Below are 23,390 nucleotides of genomic sequence, written 5' to 3'. Positions count from 1 at the left end.
TTTTTTTGTTTTTTTTTTGGGGGGGGGGGGGGGGTTTAAAGGCAACACATGCCTCCTAGCATGCATTGCAGCACTATAGATTTGAATAACAATCAAAATGCATGTTCTGTGCTAATTATTTATTCAGTTACTGTTCCAGTTGTTTCATTAATTGCTTGTTACGGTATTTGGTAACACTTTATTTGAGAGCAGCGTCATAAGACTGTCATAAGACTGTCATAATTTTGACATGACACTATCATGGGCATTACTGAATGCTCATGACAGATGTCATTAAGTGTCATCTGGCAAATTATGTTACTAACTCCATTTATGTCCAGCTTGGATCTTTTACATCTATTCAAAAGTGAGATAATTTGCCGAATAACACTAAATGACATCTGTTATAAGCATTCATTAATGCCCATGACAGTGTCATGTCATAACGACAGTCTCATGGCGCCACTGTCAAAGTGTTACCAAATACCATAACTAGCAATAATGACAAATGGAACAATAACTGAATAAATAATTAGCACAGAACATGAATTTTGATTGTTATTTACATCTGTTGCGCTGCAATGCATGCTAGGAGGCATGTTGGACAACAACAGTGTTGACAGCAGGTTGCAGAAGAGATTGACTGTCTCCCCCAAGGGAGCAGTGATGGACAAATGAAGCTTCTAGAAGCAATGAAGCTTAGCAGCCAATTAGTTCAAAGCTTCATGGTGGTTCATTTGGTCTTCTGACCGTCGTAAGATGCCACGGTCTAATGAAGTGTTACCGGTTAATATCTTATGGTGTAAATATCCCATAATACAGTGAGGACAGCTGCGGCCTATAGTCCAGTGCGGCTTATCTATGGACAAATGGCGTTTTTGTGTCACATTTGGTGGGTTGCGGCTTATAGTCCGAAAATTACGGTATTTAGTCAACCACGAATTGTGCAAGTTCTCCCACTTTAAATTTTTAGAGAGGCCTGTAATCGTCAACACGGGTAAACCTCAACCATGAGAGACAGAATGTGGAAGGAAAAAAAAAAAAGAAAATCACATTGTTTGATTGATTTTTAACAAATTTATTTGCAAATCATGGTGGAAAATAAGTATTTGGTCAATACCAAAAGTTCATCTCAATACTTTGTTATGTACCCTTTGTTGGCAAGAACGGAGGCCAAACGTTTTCTGTAACTCTTCACAAGCTTTTCACACACTGTTGCTGGTATTTTGGCCCATTCCTCCATGCACATCTCCTCTAGAGCAGTGATGTTTTGGGGCTGTCGTTTGGCAGCACGAACTTTCAACTCCCTCCACAGATTTTCTATGGGGTTGGGATCTGGAGACAGGCTAGGCCACTCCAGGACCTTGAAATGCTTCTTACGAAGCCACTCCTTTGTTGCCCTGGCTGTGTGTTTGGGATCATTGTCATGCTGAAAGACCCAGCCACGTCTCATCTTCAATGCCCTTGCTGATGGAAGGAGATTTTCACTCAAAATCTCTCGATACATGGCCCCATTCATTATTTCCTTTACACAGATCAGTTGTCCTGGTCCCTTTACAGAAAAACAGCCCCAAGGCATGATGTTTCCACCCCCATGCTTCACAGTGGGTATGGTGTTCTTCGGATGCAATTCAGTATTCTTTCTCCTCCAAACACGAGAACCTGTGTTTCTACCAAAAAAAGTTCTATTTTGGTTTCATCTGACCATAACACCATAACTCTAGCGAACCTCAGACGGGCCTGGACATGTACTTTCTTCAGCAGGGCGACACATCTGGCAGTGTAGGATTTGAGTCCCTGGCGGCGCATTGTGTTACTGATAGTAGCCTTTGTTACTGTGGTCCCATCTCTCTGTAGGTCATTCACGAGGTCCCCCCATGTGGTTCTGGGATTTTTGCTCACCGTTCTTGGTATCATTTTGACGCGGCAGGGTGAGATCTTGCATGGAGCCCCAGATCAAGGGAGATTATCAGTGGTCTTGTATGTCTTCCATTTTCTAATAAATGCTCCCACAGTTTGTTTTCTTTACACCAAGCGTTTTACCTATTGCAGATTCAGTCTTCCCAGCCTGGTGCAGGTCTACAATTTTGTCTCTGGTGTCCTTCGACAGCTCTTTGGTCTTGGCCATAGTGGAGTTTGGAGTGTGACTGACTGAGTTTGTGGACAGGTGTCTTTTATACCGATAATGAGTTAAAACAGGTGCCATTAATACAGGTAACGAGTTGAGCCTCGTTAGACCTCGTTAGAAGTTAGACCTCTTTGACAGCCAGAAATCTTGCTTGTTTGTAGGTGACCAAATACATATTTTCTACTTTAATTTGGAAATAAATTCTTTAAAAATCAATCAATCAATGTGATTTTCTGTTTTTTATTCCCACATTCTGTCTCTCATGGTTGAGGTTTACCCATGTTGACAATTACAGGTCTCTCTAATCTTTTCAAGTAGAACTTGCACAATTGGTGGTTGACTAAATACTTATTTGCCCCACTGTATAAGGAAAGTAAGCCCTTCTCATGATGTGAGAGTGTCACATTTACTAAAATGGACAGTGGTGGTTCCGATTCAACCTGTTTGTATTTTGAAATCATAAAATGTTTTACCTGCAAATATTTAAAAAATGTTTTTTAGGGATATGAGCCAAGGCAAACAATGAGTTAAGGCTACCAAAGCAAAACACAATCCAAGATTCTCCCAAAAGTGGGGCGCTTGAACCAAGAGTGCTAATGCAGCGCTTTACCTGCCATGGTTGCGCTTACTCACTTTTAACACAGCAAGGGAGCAGGAAACAATGCCACAGTGAGGTTGTGCTGAGTCAGAGGTCAGCCTCTTAACCCTAACAGCACAATGGTCACTACAGTGGACTGCTTTTCAAAAGTTGACACTTAGGACTTAACCCTTTATAAGGCAAGTGACTATTTTTTAGTTATTTAAAAAAAAAAAAAAAAACGTACATACAGTGGTACCTCGACTTACAATTGCTTCGCTCCACGAGCTTTTTAACGTCCGACATAAAATTTGATTCGCCGTTTGTTAAGATATTCGACGACATGCTCGAAGTACGATGACATGACAGCTCCGCAGACTGACACACAGTGGATTTTCTTGTGAGAGAAATCAGCTACAGGTTCCAAGATGCTTAGTGCAGGTGGTGCAGGGCAGGAAAAAAGGGAAAAGGGTGACTCTGACCATTGAAATGAAGGTGAAAACGATAAAACGATAGAAAAATATAAGCGCAGGGTACGCATCCCTTGACTGGCTCAACAATAAGGCTGTACAGTGTGCGATCTTGATGGTCCTCCTCCGACCTCTGTTTGCCAGTCTTCATAAGTTATTATTGTGGTAACAACGCCAGCTTCGTCAAGTTTTTATCATTTATTTCAGGACTTGTGCAACACAACATGCCGACTCGCCGCTGCAGATGAACATGAAAAGTGGAAGTAAAAAAGCAATACACATTTGCCACATTAGAACCCGATTCATTACATTATAACAGGTATCATTGTTATTATTATTATTATTACTACTATTATTCCTGTTTGTATTTCTAATTTATTTTACTTTGCTTTGTGTAGTTGCTATTTGCAATAGTACCAGCAGTATTAATAATGATTTAGTGTAGGTTTTTGGGCTGTGGAACAAATTAGTGGCATTATAATGCATTCTTATGGGATATCCCTGCTCGACATATGACCATTTTGACTTGCAAACCAGGTCCTGGAACGAATTAACTTCGTATGTAGAGGTACCACTGTATTAGTAATTATTATTATTATTATTATTATTATGCAGTATATATTTTTTTCAGGCATATATGGTAGTATCATACTAAAGCACATTCAAGTAACAATTTTACTTTGAGTTGAATTTTGAAAGCTATATATTTTACACGACTTAATAGAAAATTGCCATCATTGTATCAAATGGCTGGAAATGGGACTCCCTTTTAGAACCTCCTCCCCTTAAGAACCAACCTCCTAATGCCCAATCCAAACATCATCTTCCAAACGCTGGCTTGCTTTCATTTTCTAAGGGGTATTTTTTAGAAAATTAGAGTTCCATTTTACAATAGTGCTTTTGTAAAATGGCAATAGAAAATATTGAATAGCTACACTAGTGCGGCAACACAGGTGACTTGATACAAATACTGGGTTCCCTACATCTCATTGCTGGCATTGCTTGAGCACTCACCTTGCCCTATCGCGCCCCTATCGGACCTATCTTCCCTCCTCTTATCGGTTGTTAATACTCCCCCCCAGCAAACATACACCGTATCCTTTGTTAAGAACAGTCAGATCACGATAGCACCGCTACTTACAATAGCACACTGTACCGTGTTTATTTAATGATTTTTTTCTTTCTGTTATTCTGTTTGCTCTTTCTTCCTCACTCTCCTACCAGAACTCTTTACTGTCTGTTGCTTTCTGTGAATAAACAACACAATATCAACAACTACAATGGGAGTGCACCAAATTCTGCAGCCTATAAAGATACATTCCCATTCTCCACGTCCAATCAGCTGAATAGGAAAGGCTTTAAATGAAAAAATATAATACTATCCTAAAAAATCGAATAAAAAAATTCCTGCATAAAAAAGGTAAATAAGGGAGAAAGTACTAAGTAGGAAACACAAAGCTTTCGATGCATTCACGCTGCTTTGGGTTGGTTGCTTGCATTGTTTTAGATGTTCAAATGATCCCGTGCCCGTGATGGAACGGAACTATGGATGCAATTTAAGTCTGCTTGAATCTGTGGAGCGGTGAGCCTCCTATGTCTGGAATTAAAGCTGTAAAAAGAGACATTAGGTTCCATTTTTAAGACTTGCCGGCTTGGATTTAGTCATAAAGGAAGTGAAGGGAAATATGGGCAATTAATGACTTGCCATAATATCTTTTGTCTAGTAATATTATAGATGGCATTTGAGATCTTTATTATCCCTTTTTGGACCTTTTGGTATCATAAGAATTAAAAAAAATAATTACCAGCTTAAAAAGAGCATTCATAACATCCAAAATGTAATTCTTAAATGAAATATATCCCATTTTATGAGATACATTTTTCATTGGACTGTTATATGCATTTTGCACATAAACAATACAAATGATCACTTCTGTGCAAAATTAAAATGAAAAGTGCATTGACCAACTTTGTTAAAGTAGTACATTCTGTTTGGAAATGTAAAGATAGAGCAGCAAAGAAATTTAGAGATATAAATGAAACATTTAAAAATATTCACCTTCTGTAACTTAATTTAGAGGATAATGCCCTACCCCTTTCTAAATTTTGCTTGTTTTACACAGTTTCACTACTTTGTTTAAAATTGTCAATCAACTTTCAATATAACTCAGTATTATCCCAAGTATACTAGTACATAAAATATTGATTTATTCAAAGCACTCTATGTGCATATTTTTGAGAGGGGGTAGAAAATAACCAAAAATCCCAATGATGTCAGTATTTTTTTCAATAATATTTACTAGCAATAAAAGTGTAAACAGCCATGTTCAAATTTCAGGTTTTTGTCATTTTAAAAAAAAAATGAACCAGGAGTGTAATTTCAAAGCTTTTCCATGCATTGTAATCTCATGTGATTATAAAGAAAATATACTTTATTTTCATTAGTTTCATCATTGCCCGATTGTTTTGCAAAATTGTGCACATTCTTTTATACAGTGGGGCAAATATACGTATTTAGTCAACCACTAATTGTGCAAGTTCTCCCACCTGAAAATATTAGAGGCCTGTAACTGTCAACATGGGTAAACCTCAACCATGAGAGACAGAATGTGGAAAAAAAAAAACACAAAATCACATTGTTTGATTTTTAAAGAATTTATTTGCAAATCATGGTGGAAAATAAGTATTTGGTCAATACCAAAAGTTCATCTCAATACTTTGTTGTGGACCCTTTGTTGGCAATAACAGAGGCCAAACGTTTTCTGTAACTCTTCACAAGCTTTTCACACACTGTTGCTGGTATTTTGGCCCATTCTTCCATGCAGATCTCCTCTATAGCAGTGATGTTTGGTCCGTTTCTCATTGCGTCCCGAAGACCGCGCTGTGTATTAGTTCCGCTTTACTTGACATATTTCAGTAATCGGAATTTGGATGTTTGTGAATCGTTCTCGAATCTTCCACAGCCGAATCGCTCAAGGATGTAATGACGGATGGGCATGTTGTACCGTGGTTCTAAGTGTTGGATGGTGCGTCTTTACTCACGAGAGATGATGGGTCGTCATCCAGAATGAATTCTTCGGCAATGACTCTTGTTATTCCCTGGGCTTTGGGACTGTCGAGTGCCAGTTTGTCACGCATAGCAAAAGTTTCTGCCAGTGTTAGTTGCGTAGGACCTTTCTTTTTGTCTTCGGTTTTCTTAACATACTCCTCATATTGTTTGTGGTGGTATTTCGCTAAATGCTTGATTAGGTTGGTTGTATTAAAACTTCTTAATGCTTTACCATCACGCTTGACTTTATTGTGGCAAATGTTGCACTCTGCCTCTTCGTCTTTGTCGTCCTTTAACGTGAAATGATCCCACACAGCTGACATTTTTACCGATAAAGTCTCTCAGTAAATTGGGAGACGGTAATATAGTGTGTTTAAGGTGTGCCGTAAAATGCGGACCCGATTTTAGTGAAACCGAAGCAAAAACGAATGGATTATGTAAATCTGTACGCTGGAAAATCCGGACCGGACTTAAAAAAAAAAAAAAAAAAAAAAGTGGATCGGAAGTCTGGATCGGAATTTTTCAGTGTCGGCCGATCAGATACCGATGCGCATTTTTTTGCCCATATCGGCGTTCGATCCGATCCAAATATCGGATCGGGACATCTCTAAACTGCATTAACTATCAAAGTGAAGTCTAACTGTAACTGTAGTCTTGAAACAAATCTGAATAACATTGCAATAAAATAATGCAAACTGGTTAAACTAGTAGCTGAGATCTGTCATAACAGAACATCGCTTCAATGATATCTGGCCTTATCTAGCGTCGTGAATGGGTATAAGTTCTGGACCGCGAACATAAGACGACCCCCTCTTTTTCAATCTTATTTCAATGCAAAAAACACCGTCTTATATTTGGGCCAATACAGTATTTAAAATGAACAAGAAACTACCTATGACTAAGAGCCTCTTCCAACAAAATAAACACATGAACATTCACTTATGTACATGTGAAGAAAATGCTGATCATATGTCTGGACCACTGCAGGGCTCATGCATGTTTGGAGGAGGGTAAGCATGAGAGCAAGGACGTCTTATAATGAAGTGTGTGTCGGTGGGACAAGAGGGCTTAAAAGATTAAACAGCAGCCTGGCCACGGACAAGGCGAGAAGACCCTTGACTGTGGGAGGTGTCTTCAGTTGCATCCCATTTGCATGACTCCCTCTGTCCTGTTCGGGGAATTAGCCTTTCTTTATTTCCCCACAGTACCGCTACCACCCTCTTTCTCTTGTGCGTGCACCTTGGAGAGGGAGCCTCTATCCAGCGGCATCTCATTGGGACAGACAATGGAGCTCAGTATTTAGGACACTTGGCAGAGTAGGCATGTTGGGAGAGGGGGCGACGTGGACAGGGGCTGCTAAGTAGCTCATCTCGCCTCCTCGCCACAGGCATGGCAGCTCTCCACTGCAAGGTAAGGACAGGACACTTTGTGACCTCATTGCCTTGCTTTGCGCTCGAGCGTGCTGACATCATCTCCACCGTAATGCAATTAAACACTCTGCTTGTTTTGATGGGCACTTTTTGTCAACATTTGTTAATCTGCGGCACAACGGTGGCCCAGCTCCCTTTAATCCAATCATGAGAGAATGCCTTTGGTTAGACTACGGCTGTCCAAAGTTTTTCCTCCAAGGGCTGCATCGAAAATAATAGAAGACTGCATTCTAAGTGTTTTGATTATTAAAAAGGCAAAAACAATTCCATTAAGCAATAGTATATTTGTATATACTAAGTCCTTCTCAAAAAATTTAGCATATTGTGATAAAGTTCATTATTTTCTGTAATGTACTGATAAACATTAGACTTTCATATATTTTAGATTCATTACACACAACTGAAGTAGTTCAAGCCTTTTATTGTTTTAATGTTGATGATTTTGGCAAAAAAGTCAAGAAAAACCAAAAATCCCTGTCTCAAAAAATTAGCATATTTCATTCGACCAATACAGAAAAAGTGTTTTTTATACAAAAAAAGTCAACCTTTAATTAATTGTATCAGCTATGCACTCAATACTTGGTTGGGAATCCTTTTGCAGAAATGACTGCTTCAGTGTGGCGTGCCATGGAGGCAATCAGCCTCTTGAGGTGTTATGGAGGCCCAGGATGCTTCGATAGCGGCCTTAAGCTCATCCACAGTTTTGGGTCGGGTGTCTCGCAACTTCCTCTTCACAATATTCCACGGATTCTCTATGGGGTTCAGGTCATGCCATGGTTAGTAAACCATTTACCAGTGGTTTTGGCACTGTGAGCAGGTGCCAGGTCGTGCTGAAATTGCTGAAAAATGAAATCTTCATCTCCATAAAGCTTTTCAGCAGATGGAAGCATGAAGTGCTCTAAAATCTCCTGATAGCTGCATTGTCCCTGCCCTTGATAAAACACAGTAGAACAACACCAGCAGCTGACATGGCACCCCAGACCATCGCTGACTGTGGGTACTTGACACTGGACTTCAGGCATTTTGGCATTTCCTTCTCCCCAGTCTTCCTCCAAACTTTGGCACCTTGATTTCCGAAGGACATGCAAAATTTGCTTTCATCTGAAAAAAGTACTTTGGACCACTGAGCAACAGTCCAATGCTGCTTCTCTGTAGCCCAGGTCAGGCGCTTCTGCTGCTGTTTCAGGTTCAAAAGTGGCTTGACCTGGGGAATGCGGCACCTGTAGCCCATTTCCAGCACACGCCTGTGCACAGTGGCCCTGGATGTATCTACTCCAGACTCGGTCCACTGTTTCTGCAGGTCCTCCAAGCTCTGGAATCGGCCCTTCTCCACAATCTTTCTCAGGGTGCGGTCACCTCTTCTTTTTGTGCAGCGTTTCCTGCCATACCTTTTCCTTCCCACAGACTTCCCACTGAGGGGACTTGATATAGCACTCTGGGAACAGCCTATTCGCTCAGAAATTTCTTTCTGTGTTTTAGCCTCTTGCTTGAGGGTGTCAATGATGGCCTTCTGGACAGCAGTCAGGTCGGCAGTCTTGCCCATGACTGCTGTTTTGAATAATGAACCAGGCTGGGAGTTTTTAAATGCCTCAGGAATCTTTCACAGAGGTTTTGAGTTAATTTGTTGATTCAGATGATTATGTTAGTAGCTTCTTTAGAGTACCTTTTCATGATATGCTAATTTTTTGAGATAGGGATTTTTGTTTTTTCTTGACTTTTTTGCCGAAAACCATCAATATTAAAACAATAAAAGGGTTGAACTACTTCAGTTGTGTGTAATGAATCTAAAATATATGAAAGTCTAATGTTTATCAGTACATTACAGAAAATAATGAACTTTATCACAATATGCTAATTTTTTGAGAAGGACTAGTAGTTAATGTTATAGAGCAGAGGTCACGGAACCGCGGACCACCGTCCGGTTCCGGACACCCAAGCAGTCTGGACCGGATCTCAAGCTGTCCGGACTAATACACGTTGCAACAACAAAAATCCTTTTTTTCTGCGGGTTTGCAGAGGGGAGGCGGGCAAAAACCTTAGCGGTGACGCGCGTGAGCCATCCAATGGGAGTGAAGCATTTGAAAGTTATTTTTAGAACAGCATGTCTCACACTGGCTTTCCAGACTCCACGGAGTGACAGCCAAAAACTGAGCCGAATGAAGTTGGAAGAAGAGGCGAAAAGGTACGGCAAATGGCGTGCTCAAAACTATGCCAGATTGATGCAGAAAACAGAGTGTTTAAGGAGGAGTGGACCAACATTGTTCATTTTACCTGGCGGCAGCACAAGACCGCTATGCCTCATCTGAGACTCATTCAGAGATGGTAGCGCTTGTAAAAAGCAGCAATTTGAAAATGCACTATGAGACGAAGCACGCAGCTTTTTTTGTAAAGTTTGCCGATGAACTCTGCCATCCGTTCTCAAAAAATAGCGGAATTAAGGGCTCAATATGATCACACCTCAAGGCTCATGGTTCATTTATTCACTGCACAGCAACCTGAGCAACGCGCAAATGAATTCTCCCTCAGAATAGCGTGGATATTGGGTCAAAACAGTCTTTCAGTGACGTACCGATTGTCAAAGATTGTATGAGTGTAGTTGCTGAAACTTTGTTGATGGAAAGCAGAAAGAAGAGGTGTGTCAAAAAAAGCAAATTCCCCTGTCAGCATCCACAATTAAAAAAAAAAAAAAAAAAAAGTCTTGAACATGCTCTTATGTTGCTATTTAATGATTCAATTAAAGCACTTTTTTAGTTTTATGCACCTTTTATATTTTATTTACATTTTTGAATGTTGTAATTATCAGCATGGTCACGTAAAAATACGTTTGTATTTTTTTGAAAAAAAGAAGCATAAAAAATATTTCCAGACCCGAGATTGTTGCAATTTTTTAATTTCGGACCCAGAGGATTTTTAATTCATGACCGCTGTTATAGAGTATTCACTCTTGAGAACACACAGATACAAAATATCGATACCATCAGTAGGCCTACTGTAATACATAGAATTTCAATTAAAATAAGCAAACAAATGTGAACGTGAGTACGCACTACGTCAACGCGCATGACATGAACGTCGAAGGACTTTGATTGTTCTGCTCAGAACGTTGTTTCCGGTTCAGGACAACAACACTGCCGTTTTCAAACATTCGCAAACTTCTTCTGTGTTGCCTCAGCTTCAACATTTGTATCAACAACATTTGTTGTTCAATATTGATTAGCAGCAGCTGCAAATACACACATTACATCCCCGTTTCCATTGCGGCCAATAACTAGAGAAAAACTAAAGGAATTCAACAAGAATCCCCTAAAACCGTACAAAGACAAAGTCACACCCCTCTAGTGGATTGGCGGTAAATTACAGAGCAACATGTTCCCTTGACGCAGAACTTCAAATGCGCAATGACGACGTAGGGTCTACGCCGTCGCTCCGTCAACTGAAAAGCAGAAGTATAAATCAGGCCTAAGGATTTTTAGGTAGCCCCCAATATTCAAAAGTGCCGTCAGCAGCTTTCATTTATGTTCATTCCTGCCCTGTTTTATTTTGATAGGTTCCTGTTGCTTTGTGTTCACTTTATCAAGCTTTGTTTTTCCTTCCATGATTCCCCACACTTAGCCCTACTCCTTGTTTCTTGTCCTGTGCAAGTGCATTTCCTTTACTAGAAAGCAGCAAAAGGCTACGTGACACATTCAATTTAAGTTTGCCTTTCGGTGTTTTTCTTTGTGGAACCTTTGAACCCTGTTTCCATGTTCCTTTCTTAAATAAAGCATTTGTTGGAAAATGCCCATCTCATGCATCTCCTGCATTTGAGTCCAGCCGTGTCTGCCCCCACTTTTGACAGCGTAATTCAGAACCGCAAGATACAACTCAACATTTAGAACCAAAACAAGCACAATCTGTAACAGTAGATAATTTCTAGACCATTTTTAAAGGCTCATAATGGCCACAACTTGCCCATAGGCCATAGTTTGGACACCTACAGTTTAGTCATCAGTATCTGTCAATGATAAATGCGAAGTGTGAATTTATTCTACTCTGTCACCTAAATATTACACCACTGTGAGCCCGTGGTGAGGTGGAGGGGCATTTAATGTCTCTCCAGAAGCATTTCATCCCATATCTTCATTGAGCAGATGTGGCATGAAGCAATTAAGCAGAGTACTTCGTGTAATAGAGTGTACGTCTGGCATCTCGACCTTTGCCTGTGTGATGTAGTTTGTCATGTGTGACGCCAAGTGATGGCTGAAGTGTATTTTGAAAGGATTTTACACTTAATGATTACCTTGCAAGAGAAATCTAAGAAGACAGAAATGTCAGGAAACACACCCCACAGAATCATTTGTCATGTATGATTTAAAAAGTTACCTCAATGCTCAATGCTTCAAGCACCGCAATTTAATTTTTCGTTTCATTGCCTTTGTTCAATACTTTACTGACATTACAGGATCAGGAGTATTTGCACCCCTTGTGATTTTGCAAGTTCACCCACTTAGAAAATAGGTAGAGGTCTGAAATTTTAATCATAGATTCATTTCGACTTATAAAGACATAATCTTAAAAAAAAAAAATAATCTGGAACTCATATTGTATGATTTAAAAATATATATATATGGCGGAAAACACAGACAAGACTGAAAAAGCGGTTTGGAAATGCAACTATGATTGGAATTTCAGACCTCTACCTGCTTTCTAAGTGGGTGCACTTGCAAAATCACAAGGGGCACAAATAATTCTGCTCCTCACTGTATCTATGGGCAGTTTCACCAATTCTTTTTGAAGCACCTCTCAAGCTCCATCTTGTTGAATGGGGAGCGTAGTTGCCATTTTCAGATCTCTCCAGAGATATTCAATTTGATTCAAATCCGGGCTGTACGTGGACTACTTAATGGTATTCACAAAAATGTTTTGAAGCCATCCGTTTGATATACTGACTGTGTGCTTTGGGTCATTGGCCAGCTGAAAGATGAACTGCCACCCCAGTTTGAGGTCAAGAGCTCTCCACAGGAGGATTTCATTCAGGTTGTCTCTGAACATTGTGACATTCATCTTTTCCTCAATCTTGACGAGTCTTCCAATCTCAGCAATTTGTGTTGTTCCATATGTTCTGTCAGTAGAAACACAGCCATATGGAACCTCAGGGCATTAAATCGATTGCCACTGGATTGTTCTGGTTGTCTTACCGTAAGACATCTCGCCTTCCATTTGAGCAGGCTTGATCAGTTCATGCTTATTGGTTAGACAGGACAGATCTAGCAATGAGAAGCGAAACATCTTCAAAGACAACCAGAACAGTCTACTTGCAATCGATTCAACGCCCTGAGAATGAATTAAATATTTTGTTTTAGATGTTTTGCTTGAAAACTACACACACACAAAATAAATAAATAAATGATACTGGCATCAAATTATAATTTAGCAATCGTGCCATGTGCTACCTATACAGCTACATCTACAGTTTCTAACACCAGCACACTGTCTTGAAACAAATATAACCTGATCAACATGTGGAAAACAAACCAATAGGTGTATTGGAACCTTGCAATTGACTAAAAACGTACTTTCTGTATTTAAGGTCAATTTGCGGTAAAAACATTTTGAGGCTGTTCTTGTCAAGTCTAATTTGTTATTACCCAGTGTTTTTTTTTTTTTTTGTCAGCCATTTTAATTTTCGTCTTAGTCTTTTGGACAAAAATATTTATTAGTCTTAGTCAATTGTCTTAGTTTTAGTCATTTCAAAATGTGTTCATCTCAGTCTCATTTTACTCAACGAAAACTCAGACAAATTTCGTCTATTTTAGTTGACAATTCTCAAAATGTTTTCGTCTATAACCTTCAACAGTTTTAGCTCATGAAAAAAATAAATAGGTTTCCAACAATTTTGAATGAACATGACAGATGAGCACATAGCTGTTGAGACCACCTTTTTCAGGATGATAATAAACACTCAGCAGGAAAAATTAGTCTGTCATATTTTAGTCATTTCAAAATGTGTTCATCTCAGTCTTGTTTTACTCAACGAAAACTCAAATTTCGTCTATTTTAGTTGACAATTCTCAAAATGTTTTCGTCTATAAACTTCAACAGTTTTAGCTCATGAAAAAAATTAATAGGTTTCCAACAATTTTGAATGAACATGACAGATGAGCACATAGCTGTTGAGACCACCATTTTCAGGATGATGATAAACACTCAGCAGGAAAAATTAGTCTGTCATATTTTAGTCATTTCAAAATGTGTTAATCTCAGTCTTGTTTTACTCAACGAAAACTCAGACAAATTTCGTCTAGTTTAAGTTGACAATTCTCAAAATGTTTTCGTCTATAAACTTCAAAAGTTTTAGCCCATGAATAAATAAATAAATGAATAAAACGTTTCCAACAATTTCGAATGAACATGACAGACGAGCACATAACTGTAGAGACCACCATTTTCATGATGCTAATACACACTCGACAGAAAAAAAATAATCTTAGTCATATTTTAGTCATCTCAAAATGTGTTTGTATTCGTCTACTTTTTGTTGTTGGCGAAAACTCAAGACTCGTCTAATTTTAGTCACCGTTTACTCAAAATGTTTTCGTCTGTAAAATTTTACAAAATTAAAAAATATATAATGGTTTCCATCTATTTCGAATGAGCATTGACAGACGAACAAATTTTGAAGCATCTACAAATCTATCACGTGATAATACACACTCAGCAGGAAAACAGTACAATATTTGCAATTAATTAAACTCACCTGAACGCCACGAACTGTATGTAAAATGTTTTCCAAGATTTTAAGAAGAAACTGAGTCACCATGCTAATGCTAACGCGAATGCTATGCTAACGCTACAAGTTAGTTTAGTGTGTGATGATCACTCAGCACAGACTTAGAAAGGCATATCTAGCCAATATAAGAAAGCGAAACTTACCAAGCAGCACCTGACACATATGTTTCACAAAATTAGCCTGGAATGGGCACAGGCTTGCGGTTTAAGGTGAATAAGCGTGTGTGTGTGTGGGGCGGGGCAGTCGGAGAGGAGCCGCAGCACGTCACATGAGTGACACGACTAAAGACTGCTATATGCGTTCTAACTACTCATACAAAAAGAAAATATCACACATTGTGAATTTATGATGGAATGTACCGTATTTTTCGGACTATAAGTCGCACCTGATTATAAGTCGCACCTGCCATAGAATGCCCAACGAAGAGGAAAAATACATATATAAGTCGCACCAGAGTATAAGTCCCATTTTTGGGGTAAATTTTCTTGATAAAATCCAACCCATAGAACAGATATGTCATCTTGAAAGGCAATTTAGTATAAAAACGCAATAGAGAACAACATGCTGAATAAGTGTACAGTATGATGTTACATGATGCATGAACATTGAAATGCGAATATACCGTCCTCACCAGGACGCTACGGCTCGGTCCTGGCTATTAAGCGAGCCAAACTCCCAAATGACGATGCTGGACGTCCGTATAATTTGCTGAACAATTTCGTTCTTGATACCAAACAAGTTCGCATCAACGTAAATAAATGATAATTAGGTGCTATGACAGCAATGACACAAACGGTTAGCATGCGTTCGCTAGCATTGGCACATCGTTCAAACAACCACACAACTGGCTCTAAGTGTCCGATCGCGGGTGGAAAACGCACAACACACAGGCGTTGCCTCTGTCGAGGTATTTTAAAAGTATAAACAATGAACGTAGGTTCGCAACCCTGTTTCTCTCTCTCTCGCGCCCACTCGCTTAGAGACGCTACGTAGCTGTCAGTCTTCTTCTGGCGTGTGAGCGCTCTTCTTCACGTAAACAAGTGCGAGTGTGCCCCCACTTGGGCGTGAAAGCGCCACAAACTAAAAGCATGCATTTCAATATAAAAAAGTCAATAATACAATTGAACACACATTGCCAAAGGCAGAACGCGAACGTGGCCATAGCTATTAAGAGTTATTCAGATAACTATAGCATAAAGAACATGCTAACAAGTTTACCAAACCGTCAGTGTCACTCCAAAACAACAAAATAACATATATAATGAGATCAGAATGTGTTAATAATTTCACACATAAGTCGCTCTTGAGTATAAGTCGCATCTCCAGCCAAACTATGAAGAAAAACTGTGACTTACACCCCTTTTCCACTGGCCAAAAAACCCGTGTCAACCCACTAACAATCGGCTTTTGGTGGCAGTGGGAAAGGTGCAGCGACCAGCCTCGACCCGTGTCAATCAACCCGCCAAGCGACCCGCGTTAAAATCACCTCGGCTCTGATCGTCTTGCAGTGTGAAAGCAAAACCCCGGGTCAACAGTCAACACCCTAATCTACCTGGTGACGTAGGCTCTTACGTGATGCGTCATAACAACGTGCCAGTCGCCTCCCATTTAACACGCCCCACAACCTTAGTTACGTCGATGCTAACAACAAAGCTAGTAGAAGAAGAATTCACGTCGCCTACGTTGCTTCAGCACAAGCAGAGTGTTGATCCTTTGTTGCATTTCGATCATTTTTAGGGCAGTAAAAAGCATGAAAACGGAGAACACAAACTGAAAGGAAGCTTACATGTTGCTCTGCATTGTTTACTTCCTTGATCTGAATGAATTGTCGACGCGCATTTTAGCGTGGTGATGTCACGTAACCTTACGCAAGGCTGAGGAGGGGTGGGGGGTTAGACGGGTGGGGGGGGGGAAAAAGACACGGCTTTTTTTTTTGTCAGTGGGAAAGGTGCCAAATGCCAATTGCTAGTGGGTTGCATCGGCTTGGAAAAAACGCGCGTTGACCCACTAGTTTCAGTGGGAAAGGGGCATTATAGTCCGAAAAATATGGTATGGCAAATTTTCATCTTGTTATCATGTCGTCAGATAACTGGCATCCATCTCGTTATGTTTTAGTCTCCCAAGAGACATTTTCAGCGCGTCATCGTGATATCGTAATCAAAAAATTGTTCGTTGATGAAATATTTTCGTTATCATTGTTGATGAAAACAACACTCTTATTACCGTATTACTTTGGTCATTATTCGTCTAATCCATAATCTCAATTTGTCAATAAGTGCAACTAAGGCTAATTGGTGTGACAAAATTAATATTTTTCCCTTTAAAGTCAGCATGTGTCTTCATTGGAGATGTCAATATTGGAGGGGATGGATTACATCAGGAATACTTTATCGTCTGGGCTTTTAGTTATAGTGGTGCTCGAGTGATTTTGCTGTTAATATTGGGGTATAAAAAAAGTGGGTATCCTTTCAAATGTTGATATCTGGATGCAAACGTGTACCATATTTCCTGGTCTATAAACCATCCCTTGGCACAATTTTGTAGAAATCCGGTGACTTGTTTTGTATGATTCTGCTAAAAACATGCCCAGAATGAGAACTTCCTTGCTGAGGTAATCAGCGGCAACTCTCTCCCGAATCGCTATGCAGTACATTTATTCTAGTATTGCTGTCACCCAGTCAGTTGATACTTAATCTCATATGGCGTTTCACTCATTGTCTCCCGACAGACCGAAGAACACTGTTTGGGAATCAATGCTTATGACCATCAATAATTCACGAGTGAGACTTTCGTGCAATGCTTGGTAGGTTGTGGTAAAAATAAAATCCAATACAGCGTGAAATGGAAGGCAGCTTCATCGCTTTAACATTACTATCAGGTGTCAGGAGTGAGAAGATGGCTTCAAAATGAGGTTATTGATTCATTTCCCATTGCCTGAGGTAGTGTATTCAGCCTTGAGTTTTAATCCACTGGACCCCAGAAATGTTTATAATCAGAAAATGTAGAATATCTTGAGTCATTTGATAATTTATGATTAAAATTTATGGTTAAGTATACACCGTATTTTTCGGACGATTCGTCGCACCTGAGTATAAGTCGCACCAGTCAAAAAATGCGCAATGAAAAGGAAAAAACATATATAAGTCGCAATCGGAGTATAGGTCTCATTTTTTGGGGGAAATTTATTTGATAGAATCCAGTACCAAGAACGGACATGTCATCTTGAAAGGCAATTTAAAATACAGTAGAGAACAACAGGCTGAATAGGTGTATGGTATGCTAACATTACATGAAGCAAGAAGTTAGATCGGGACTAAAAAGCCCGACCCAACTGGACCGTGGGTATGAAAGCCCGATGCGCCCGAGCCCGATTGATTACCTTGATTTGCTTGCCCGAGCCCGAAAACCCCCGAAATTTTATGTTTGATTTGTAGGCACGAGGCTGAAAAAAAAAAAATGATTTTTTAAAAACGTTTTATTTGTGAGGACTCAGGAGAAGGAGGAAATGCAGCGATGCGATGCGTGGTTGCGTTGTGTGTGATCACGTTTGTGATGATGCCGGTGCATACATTGGGGCAAATAAGTATTTAGTCAACCACCAATTGTGCAAGTTCTCCTACTTGAAAACATTAGAGGGGCCTGTAATTGTCAACATGGGTAAACCTCAACCATGAGAGACAGAATATGAAAAAGAAAACAAAATCACGTTGTTTGATTTTTAAATAATTTATTTGCAAATCATAATGGAAAATATGTATTTGGTCAATACCAAAAGTTCATCTCAATACTTTGTTATGTACCCTTTGTTGGCAATAACTGAGCCAAACATTTTCTGTAACTCTTCACTCTTCGCTTGGTGTGAAGAAATCAACTGTGGGAGCAATTATTAGACAATGGAAGACATACAAGACCACTGATAATCTCCCTTCATCTGAGGCTCCATGCAAGATCTCACCCCGTGGTGTCAAAATGATAACAAGAACGGTGAGCAAAAATCCCAGAACCACACGGGGGGACCTAGTGAATGACCTACAGAGAGCTGGAACCACAGTAACAAAGGCTACTATAAGTAAAACAATGCGCCGCCAGGAACTCAAATCCTGCACTGCCAGACGTGTCCCCCTGCTGAAGCCAGTACACATCCAGGCTCGTCTGCGGTTCGCTAGAGAGCATTTGGATGATCCAGAAGAGGACTGGGAGAATGTGTTATGGTCAGATGAAACCAAAATGGAACTTTTTGGATAGAAACACAGGTTCTCGTGTTTGGAGGAGAAAGAATACTAAATTGCATCCAAAGAACACTATACCCACTGTGAAGCATGGGGGTGGAAACATCATGCTTTGGGGCTGTTTTTCTGCAAAGGGACCAGGACGACTGATCTGTGTAAAGGAAAGAATGAATGGGGCCATTTGTTGAGAGATTTTGAGTGAAAATCTCCTCCCATCAGCAAGGGCATTGACGATGAGACGTGGCTGGGTCTTTTAGCATGACAATGATCCGAAACACACAACCAGGGCAACAAAGGAGTGGTTTCGTAAGAAGCATTTCAAGGCCCTGGAGTGGCCTAGCCAGTCTCCAGATCTCAACCCCATAGAAAATCTGTTAAGGGAGTTGAAAGTCAGTGTTGCCCAACGACAGCCCCAAAACATCACTGCTCTAGAGGAGATCTGCATGGAGGAATGGGCCAAAATACCAGCAACAGTGTGTGAAAAGCTTGTGAAGAGTTACAGAAAATGTTTGGCCACCGTTATTACCAACAAAGGGTACATAACAAAGTATTGAGATGAACTTTTGGTAACGACCAAATACTTATTTTTCACCATGATTTGCAAATAAACTCTTTAAAAATCAAACAATGTGATTTTCTGTTTTTTTTTTCCACATTCTGTCTCTCATGGTTGAGGTTTACCCATGTTGACAATTAAAGGCCTCTCTAATATTTTCAAGTGGCAGAACTTGGACAATTAGTGGTTGACTAAATACTTATTTGCCCCACTGTATATGCACAATGATAAAAAATTAAAGCCTGTCTTTTGTAACAAATTTTTCCAGTTAAACAAGACTGTAAGATGGATATTCAATAAACATTTATCTTTTTCTATTTGCGTGTCTGTCCTAACAGGTGGATAGTGAATTTCACATGTATGTTAATCTCAAGTTGTCAGAAAAAAAGTTTCCTCAATGTTTAAATAGTCTACATACTTTTATGATCATTATAAATGCATTTACACAACAAAATAACGCTGGAAAAGTTTGTTAAATATATTTCTTGTATGAGACCAAAGCGCCACATTCATTTACATTCAGCGAAGCCGACAGTTTTCCGTATAGCATCTTCAACAATCAATTTGAATCCTTTCCATATCCCACTCCTACAGCAGTTGTTTGCTTTTCAATTCCCCTGTCTTTAGTTTGTTTTGTTTTAGTTTGTTTGTTTAGTTGTTTAACATTTTTTTTCCCATCTGAGATTTGTCAAAATCTGACTGAAATGTTTTTTAAGATTTTAATGATTTCCTGTTTCGTTGGGTGTGTCAAGAGATTTTTCCTTCACTATATGTTAAGAAAACAGCCCAATCCGATAACTAAACGAAAAAACTGATTACATATCTTTCAAATCACTCACTATGAGAAATATGAGGAATTTTCTACTTAATTTTTCATTTCTACTCCTTAAATGACTTTTTCCCCATGATTTAACTTTACTGCCCTTGTAAAAAGATACAAAGAAACAAACATACAAAAAAACATGGCATTGTATAGCATGTTTAGAATAGTTGTTTCTCTACAGTGCCATTGGAAGCGCAGTTCTTCACTTAAATTTGTGTCAGTTAAAGATACATACTCCCTTCAGAATATTAACTTTGTGTAGTTGCACACTTTTAAAAGTACAGAAAGTCAATTTCATCATAAATTGGAGATATGTTTTCATGGAATGTCTCTAAGCAGTACACGTCTTCCATTCCACTACTGATTAGGAACAATCTAGCTTTAACCCCATCTTGGCTGCTTCTTCTCGCACGGATTACTGCAAATCTGATGTTAATGATTGTGTGTGAAGCTCAATGGGATGTTGGGGGGTCGTCGGAAGGGCTTGTTTTTCCAAGGCTGAACCCTTCAAATGCTTCCCCTTCCCCCAACATTCTGAAGCTGCTTAGCTGATAAGGAATGGTTATAACTCCACCCGGTTATCATAAAAGGAGGAGGGGTTCTTCTCAGGCTGGCAACATAAGGGGGTTATGGGGTCATGATAACAAGTATAAATGACAGTTATGGTCAGTGGAGGGATGCTTCAGAATCCCAGAATTTGCCCCTAGGCGGCCACCTCTTGATATAATATGACTTCTGATCCCAGCGCAATCAGGTTGGAAATTCTGTAAGGACTGAAAGAAGTATTGATTGAAATGATCCGAGCAGACTACAGCTGGAGGCTGAGGCATCGGTGGAAAAAAGAAAAGTCACCAAAATCTGTAAATCAGTGTGGCATTGCCCTCGGTGTGATTCATGGGTGGTGTAGAAATGACAGCATTTGAGGTTGCTGTCACATTTAGGCCCGTTGAGTTAGCGTGACGACGAGAGGTTGAGCTCCAAGATGGAGGCCTCCTATTAAATTAATACTGATTATAAGAGCACGCTGTCTTCCTTCTTCTACCGTATCCATTCGCTGGCTGCTCCTAATGTGATGGATGAGATTGGCCGCCTCTCCGGGCTCCCCGACGTAAAAACGAGGCTGCCTGTCATCTCCCCTAATCTCTTAAGTGCATCTATTACCGTCATGTATGATTCATGCCCGGGACACGACTTGTTTTCGGCAGCCTGGCGAGCTGAGGAGACGAGAGGAAGAAAATGAATGAGGCAGAGTCGTAATATGCACAACAGCTTTACAGGACTTCAAAAGAAACGTGATGAATAGATGGGCAGTGGCAGGTCATCAGGCTGTAAATGACTGTTTGCATAGTTTCATTACCACCGCACCACAGTACACTAAATTGCTCCTTTTTGGATGGTGTTGCTAGGAGACGCCAGCTCCTCTGTATCCGAGCAGATGAACACATTGGACAAGAAGAACGGTCACATGAGTTTCATGGCAAACACTTTTTTTGTCTTCATTCTACATGTGTGGTCGTCATGTGGAAACAGGATTTTCGCTCTGTTCAAAGCGCTATTGATTTAAGTGGTTTAGAAAAAAGGAAGAAAGTTGCAGATTTTGATGGATTTTCAACCAAAGATGCCTGATCTCAATTCGCTAAACAAACCAGAATCTTCAGAAACAAAAATTGCTTTTCAAAGGATAAAAAAAAAAAAATACATGTAAAATTGTTTGTTATAGGCATGTGTTTTCTGTGCATTTATGCTTTTGATTATTTATAAGAGCCTTTTTGGAATGGTGAATCATTATCCAGAGGCTGTAAAAGGACTCCATTTGTCTTTGCTCAGGGGCCACTAAAATCTCAATCATTTTGTGCAGTCACACCTCCTCTGAGTCTGCACTCACTGACACATCAGGCCCAGCACAACGAATCAATAGGGTTGTGTTCCTTCGACACTATAATCAACACAAGATGGGACACCAATTGGACTTGTGTTGAAACCATGTACTGTACCTATATTGGACCATTTTGCACACTACCTTTGGACACAGCCTATGCTTATGCTTTACACCAGTATATACAGTGATAACTCGACATGCGATCGTTTCGACACACGATCTTTTCAACATTTAGTGTAAAATTTGACCAGTCATTTGTTTACACATCCAACGACATGCTCAAAATACCACGATTTATGACAGCGCCGCAGTTTGTTTTCCCGCAAGACGGAGGCATGGCATATTTTCTTGTGAGAGAAATCAGCCTGGGTTCCAAGAAAGTTAGTGCAGGTGTTGAAACAAGGAAAACGGTGATGCTTAGGATGGAAATGATCGAAAAATGACGTCATGTATCTCTTATGCCCTATATTCTGCTTGTTTTCCTTAAACTATGGTATAAGTGATATTTATTTTATATTGGGTGTGTTTGAGTAATACAAACAAACAGTAAATTCTAGAAAAGATAATGTTCCCTTCATTCTATTTAAGATGGCAAATTGTTCTCTTTGCATCATCTATGAAGAGTGGAAACATTGGAGCCTCAACACAACTGTCAAATGATCTGAAAGAAAAGATTACTCAACATGATAGTTTTGTGGAAGGATACAAAATGCTGTCGCAGAAATTCCAGCTGTCAGTTTCCATTGCTCGGAACATAGTAAGGAAATGGAAGACCACAGGCACAGTTCAAGTTAAGGTTTGGAGTGGCAGCCAAGTAAAATCTCAGATAAGCAGAGGCGAAGGATGGTAAGAAAAGTCAAAGTGAACCCACAGACTAACTCCAAAGACCTAAAACATGATCTTGCTGCAGATGGTGTCACTATGCATCAGTCAACTATTCATTGTGTTTGCACAAGGAGATGCTGTATGGTAGATGAGATTTGCCAAAGCACATTTGGATAAACCAGTCTCATTTTGGAATAAAGTTCTGTGGACCGATGAAACCAAAATTGAAGTTTTTGGGCATAAAACAAGGGGCGGTATGCATGGCGTATAAAGAACACAGCATTCCAAGACAAACACTTGCTACCCACAGTAAAACTTTGTCCTGGTTCCATCATGTTATAGGGTTGTGTGTCCAGCGCAGGCACTGGCAATCTTGTTAAAGTTGAAGGTCTTATAGATTCCAGTCAATACCATCAGATTCTTGCAAACAATATTCCAGAGTCAGTCACAAAGTGAAGTTACGCAGGGGTTGGATATTTCAACAAGACAATGACCTTAACACTGCTCCAAATTTACTAAGGCATTCATGCAGAGGAACAAGTGCAACATTCTAGAATGGCCATCTCAGTCCTCAGACATGAATATTATGAAAATATGTGGTCTGCTTTGAAGCTGGCTGTCCATGCTCAGTAGCCATCAAACCTGACTGAGCTGGAAATGTTTTGTAAAAATGAAT

General features: G+C 39.7%; 1 protein-coding gene across 2 annotated transcripts in view; it reads left to right on the top strand.

Annotated features, from left to right (window-relative positions):
* Positions 1-23,390, top strand: part of cntn1a (contactin 1a) — a 169,980-nt gene that overhangs the window by 69,653 nt on the left and 76,937 nt on the right. The window contains exon 1 of one of the 2 annotated variants that reach the window (XM_057835695.1): positions 414-7,613. The exons of the other annotated variant lie outside the window; for it this stretch is intronic. The gene's annotated coding sequence lies outside the window, so the exon portion shown is untranslated. Of the gene's footprint in view, positions 1-413; positions 7,614-23,390 lie in introns of those variants that run through there. 2 annotated transcript variants of the gene reach the window in all.

This window comes from Corythoichthys intestinalis, chromosome 5 (assembly GCF_030265065.1).
Source record: "Corythoichthys intestinalis isolate RoL2023-P3 chromosome 5, ASM3026506v1, whole genome shotgun sequence".
NCBI lineage: Eukaryota > Metazoa > Chordata > Actinopteri > Syngnathiformes > Syngnathidae > Corythoichthys > Corythoichthys intestinalis.
This window is presented reverse-complemented; position numbering and strand designations above follow the sequence as displayed.